This window comes from Malaya genurostris, chromosome 2 (assembly GCF_030247185.1).
Source record: "Malaya genurostris strain Urasoe2022 chromosome 2, Malgen_1.1, whole genome shotgun sequence".
Taxonomy (NCBI): Eukaryota; Metazoa; Arthropoda; class Insecta; order Diptera; family Culicidae; genus Malaya; species Malaya genurostris.
Genome location: NC_080571.1, coordinates 119,161,081 through 119,167,080, shown reverse-complemented (window position 1 = coordinate 119,167,080; position 6,000 = coordinate 119,161,081). Strand labels below are relative to the sequence as shown.

General features: G+C 36.4%; 1 long non-coding RNA gene across 1 annotated transcript; it reads right to left on the bottom strand.

Annotated features, from left to right (window-relative positions):
- Positions 1 to 2,606: 2,606 nt before the first annotated feature.
- LOC131431624 (uncharacterized) lies at positions 2,607 to 3,430 on the bottom strand. Its single transcript, XR_009229704.1, has 2 exons — positions 3,170 to 3,430; positions 2,607 to 2,880 (listed from the first exon to the last, which is right to left on the bottom strand). It is a non-coding gene; the product is annotated as an uncharacterized LOC131431624 (long non-coding RNA).
- Between the last annotated feature and the right edge of the window lie 2,570 nt (positions 3,431 to 6,000).

Genomic DNA, 6,000 nt, shown 5'->3' with positions numbered 1-6,000 from the left:
GAATTCTTCGCCGGTGTACGTTAGATCCTTCGTCAGGGACTAGCAGAGTATAAACCAAAGCACCGAAGTCGAGTCTTCAGACTCGCCAGTGAACCGGAAGGGCGCCAGTGAACCGGAAGCTATACTCCAACCGGAATCATCGGATCGACCTCGACACTCAGTGTCCCGGTGGCGTAACATGAATGGTCGGTGTCGGGAGAACTTCCTTCGCCGGGGAACTCTCTGTCGGTGTAGACTAGATCCTTCGTCGGGGACTAGCCAAGTAGAAGCCACAGCATCGAAGTTGAGTCGTCGGGGCGCCATAGGAATCACAGGACCGACCTCGGCACTCATTCGAGTGTCCCGTGTGGCAAAACACGAGATTCGGTGTCGGGAGAAACTCTTTCGTTGGGGAGCACTCCGTCGGCGTAGTCTAGATCCTTCGACGGGGATTAGATGAGTTCAAACCGTTCACGGATTTCGGGATCGTCGGTCCCTGGGAAACTTCCGTCGTTGGGAAACTTTTCCGTCAGTGTAGGTTAGATCCATCGTCGGAGATTAGCCGAGTAGTTCGCGACGTAGACCAGCCCTGGGTCGTCGAGGCGCCAGCGAACCGGAAGTTAAGCTCCAACCGGAATCGCCGGACCGACCTCGACATCCTCCTGGTCGATCCCCTGTAGCGAAACGAGTGGCTCAAAATCGAGAGATAAATGGCCCAAAAGTAGGAGAGAACGACGCAGACGTCCATGACGATGCATAAGTTCGGGAAGGGTGCATTGAGCACCGATAGCCTTCCACCCCGAAGAAATACCTAACGGTAGTTCCGGGGAGGTAGGGTTGGAGATCCAAGGTGTTTTAGTGGGTAGTTCCAATTATACAGTAGTAGTCCTGTGGAGAGTCCCACACTCTGTACGTAAATGCATTTCACCTTGTAAAAAAAATACGTACTCACACAAATTGCTCAACTCGATGAGCTGAATCGATTGATACATTACAATCGGCTTTGGTTCAAAAGTAAGTTTTCACAGTATTTTTATATCCCTTCTATATGAAAAAGGGATGATGCCTTTTTAATGAATTTTAAATGTTCTACAATTATATTTCAACAGTGAAAATACATCCCTGCAAAATTTTGGACTCACTTTAGAAAATCGATTAGTTTTCTATTCGTTACTTTATTCATCATTCTACATTTTAATGTACGTATTTGTATGGCAACATCTTTCTGAATGATTTCTTTGAATTATCATTTATTTATTCTATCGAAATATTACAATATGAACATTGTGACAAATAGTACTATTAAAGTGCAACAGATATTGTTTTTATCTCAGATTTGATGCATCGACACTTGAAAATGTGCTCCAATGATTTCGAAGCACACTAGCTTTGAATTGCCAGAAACATAACATTAATTTAGACAATTTCACATATAGAGCATTGCACAGGATTTTCATTAGAATTGCAGCTTTAAAACTCTGTTCTAAATTTTGAAAATGATAAGAGCAAAGCAAACATCGAAAGAAAACCGAGCTCGGATGGTGATTTTAAATAAAACCAATATATAACGTAACGAGAAATATCACAAACAGTGTATATGTTTAAACTCATTTCATTAATGGTATTCTCGAATGCCTAACAATTGTCTGAGGATGATGATTCAAAAGCTGAATGAAAGAACAGATCTTTCTAGGTGAGTCCAAACGTTTGCAGGGCAGTGTATATTTGTCAAAATTGCACAACTAAAGATTCTTTAACAGATTAGTAAAAACAACTGCATATCGATGGATCTCATAAGTGTGTTAATATCAGAAAAGCTTTTCACTTTTTAATAGCGCTCAATAATTTAATCAAAACACTGTCGGAATGTTCATTATAGAGGATATATGTTGATCTCCAGTCCTCCAGTCCTGATCCTATACAAACTTTAAACCAAGAGTGCAGAAATATAGTTTCACCGATCGAGTTAAAAATTTGCATAATTCTAGAGGAACGCGAAAAATTAAAAAATGCGAGAAAATAAATCTTTTCATCTTTATTCCATACAACCTTGCCCGCCCCAGTGCTAAATTTATATTGAATGATGCTAAATTTTTCGTCTAGCAAAGCTTGCCGAAATCTGTGTAGTGCTATCTATTGACAGAAGCAAGATAATCGTTCACAACACCAATCAATCGAAATTTCATATGCTCTGGAATTCCTCATTGCTGGATTCCTTTTTCACACCTCCGGTAAATCAACTGGTAGGAGACCTTACTGTATTTCAACATTATTTTTCTCAAATAAGCAGGGTGTCGCTGTTACCCAAAAACTGAAGTATGTGAGTAGGAATGTTCTAAAGAGATTATTTTGGGATAACTAAACACCAGAGAATGATACAAGTTGATGTTGGCTTTTGTAAGGAACTCATACTTGTCGTTTTCAGGAAATATATTCGAATGTGTGATCTGTCGAAATTTGAAATTAGAAGCCAAAATTGCACAATGATTACCAAGTTTCAATTGAATAATTGTTCAAATTTTTGGAATCGTATCGGAACAATAAAAAACATCAATAAATTTTTTTTAACAAATTTTAATAGATATCAATGATTATTTACAAAAAAGAATTACAATTAGACAAAACCATAACCTATAACAATGATGATATTATATTAATAGTAGTATAATAATGATTTAGTAATAATACAAGTCATTTTCAACGATTCGGTCCACGTAACACATGTGTTTAACTTTTCTAGCCCTGAGCCGCTATCTCCTGCCGTGCTTCTGACTTGAGTTTCACGAATTCCTTCGCAATTTCGTCGTTGTTCCGCTGCGATAGAATGCGCAAGATTGTCCAACCAGTCTCGTCCATATGGATTCGTTTTTGCAGCGGTAGCCAGCAGGCAAAGGAACTTTGCTGTTGGATCGATAGATTGGGAATACAAAAAAAGGCCAATTAGAACCGCTGACTGGTTTTTTCGACAAGGTCAAAACAAAAACGAAACGAAAAATCGATAATATACTCATTCGCTCAAAATTTTCTCACACTCAACTCATTACGGAAGAATACCATTATATAATTATTATTGTTCGATTAATAGCTGAAAGTAGGTGTGATTTTTGCATTAAATGGATAAAATTCAACCGTAAGCTCTCGTGTAAGTCATACTTCCCTTTCTATCAAAAGAAAATCACTCAACACACACATTATATATGATGTCAAACTAAGAAATCTAGCGGAACAATGTTAGCACTACGGTTGCTAAATTCAAAATGAAAGTACTGCGGTCCTTCTAAGGTGAATATCGATTTTTATGCGAAGCATGCGCCCAAATGCTTAAAACAATTTCAAATATCGAGCAGGGTGGTTCTTTCGTATTTATCAAATTTTCAGCTCGCTTTCATACCTCGTCCGAGATAAAATAAACCATTTGCTAGTGGTTTACCTATATCGTGATAATACTACGTACCGCATTACAATTTGTTTCATGTCGTATGCAATGTTGCACTCAGTCGTGACTATCATTCTCACGTTAAAATGTATTGAATTGTTCAGTCACGAATTATAATGATCGTTATTCTCAGTTGAGAGTCAATATAGTGAGAGTTGAGAAAAATTCCGATTAGGATACGGAGCGTTCCCGGGTAGGTGTGAATAGCAAACAAAGGTCAAAATAATAACAAATTTTACCATCATATCTTGGTTTGATGTTTCTGTGTTGTCATAGCGATACTTGATATTTTCGTGATAGGGATCAAGACATTGTACAATATCTGTCCAACATCAAAATTAGTTATAATATCTTATTTCGTTATTGATGAGCTATTTCAATTTCATTAAGTAAATTGATCCAGTAGTTCTATCTTCAAATAAAATACCATTGAATAAACTGCATCAGAATCAGATAAGAGAAATACTGAAGATATTACTCTATTCTAAATGCTAAAATATAAAATAATTAACAAATTCTTCTTCTATAAATATTTTGTTCTTGGTTTGATATTACAATGACAGAATTATTTATTTTGTAGCTATTCTCTCATGCAGGCTTTATTATGATTTTTAATATTTTAGCTCTTATTTCAAACCAAATAATGTTAATTTCTGCCATTGAGATGTTTGATTTTAATAACAGAATTTGGTATTGGTTTGCAAATCACTTGTACCCGGGTTCCTATTCTCAACACATATTTTCGCCCACTGTACATCGTGTTCGGTTCCACAGCCGGTTGTGTTTAGTTTGAGATATGAAATTTTGACTATGAACGTGTACACTGCGCTGCGGTACGGTTTTTTTTTGTGTGCCGCGTACGTTTTGAGTACCATCAAAAAAACACTACCGAAGCTGAGTTTTGTTATTATTACCTCTCGGATATAAAAGTGTTGTTAAACTGTATATGCAATAAAATGAATACTAGATGAAAAGAAATAAATACTGGATGAATGTATGAAAATAATCAGTTTAGCTCGTAATCAAATTTATTTTGTTTTTTGACAACTCTCAATACGCATTAGCAATAGCAATGAAAATTCAATGAAGCAATATTTCATGCTAAATATTGACTATAAGACTTTGTTTCACATACGCAGCTGGTTGATTTATGTACTATTTCTATTTGAACGTTTTTTAGTATAAATTAGATTTATAGAAGAAACAAGAGTGCAGCATTTTGTTTGTCTCGAGCACCCAGTATATGCGTCGCTCGGTTGTTTGTTTGTACTGGCTGCATTTGCATAAATCGCGAGCGACAAATTTTTCAAAAAAAAAAAAAAAAATACATCCGATTGATGATCATGATGGACATTTTAAAAATTAACTGTCTCTCTGAAATTTCGATCACGATAGTACGTCACCAAGTGAGTGTATGGATGAACTAACAAAAAATATCTCTCAGAGAAACTCATACTCAATTAATGACAGAATGAACGATGCGTGTATTAACGCTTGTGTTGGTCGTTGAATATTCTTTGGGCGAGATGGATCAACCACAGATAACAGATATACAGGCTCGAACAAAATTTTTCAAAACCCTGCGTAAATTTCAAATTTGTTATACGCTGCAAACACTCGACTATTCGCCGCGATCTTTCAAAACGATCCACTACGTTCCGAAACGATAACAAAATCCTCCTGCCTGTTACATAAAAATTTCATGTCGCATAAATCACACGAGAATTGATCGGAATAACACAATAATAAAATTGCCATTTTAACCAACAGCAAAACAAAAATCTAGCGAAAAGTGAATGTTGCACTCAAAATTGTGGCTCATGTGAAAGTGGCACCAAAGACATCATATTAACAAGATATCCAGCCCTCACATTTTCCGAAAAAATCATTGCCAACATCCTTTTTTGGCGCCCTCATGCGAGTCCGCATCGAATCTTGTACATATAAGTAGTTGAGAGAAATGTCAAAATCGTGCGCGCCAAAATAGCAGCACTGCGCACTCTGTGGTTGAGGTGAATGATCGCGCTTGTCTAAAAAAGCTTTCGCGTGCTAGAAATTTCGAATGGGATATTATCATTATTATCTTTTTCGATATATTTTACTTCGAATGTTTCAGGTACAATAAGAACTTACTTTTCAGCATGATTATCATCATATTGCTCATAATCCACGAGAAATTCCATATCTGCGTACTTACTGGGAGTTGGGCGTTTTCTGGACCGTGTCATATTTTCAGTATATTCCTCATTATGCTTGGTTTTAAAGTGAGCAAAAAAGTTTGATAATCTCCATGTACCACTTCTTTCTGGACGAATAGTAATAATGCTCAAGTTTTCCATATTACGTATGGAACAAGTTATTTGAGCCATTACTCCGATATCGTCCATTTTGACACGAATTTTCATATTTTCAATTTTCGAAAAGAACTTATAATCTTACGGGCTATTTTATAAACAAAATTCAATATTTTAGGACATTTGTCAACTAAATATTTTACCTTTTAATATAATGATTGCGGATTTTATTCCGGATATGAGCTAATGTTTGTCCATTTTCTGGAATGGCATGTAACGTTATTTTTTGAA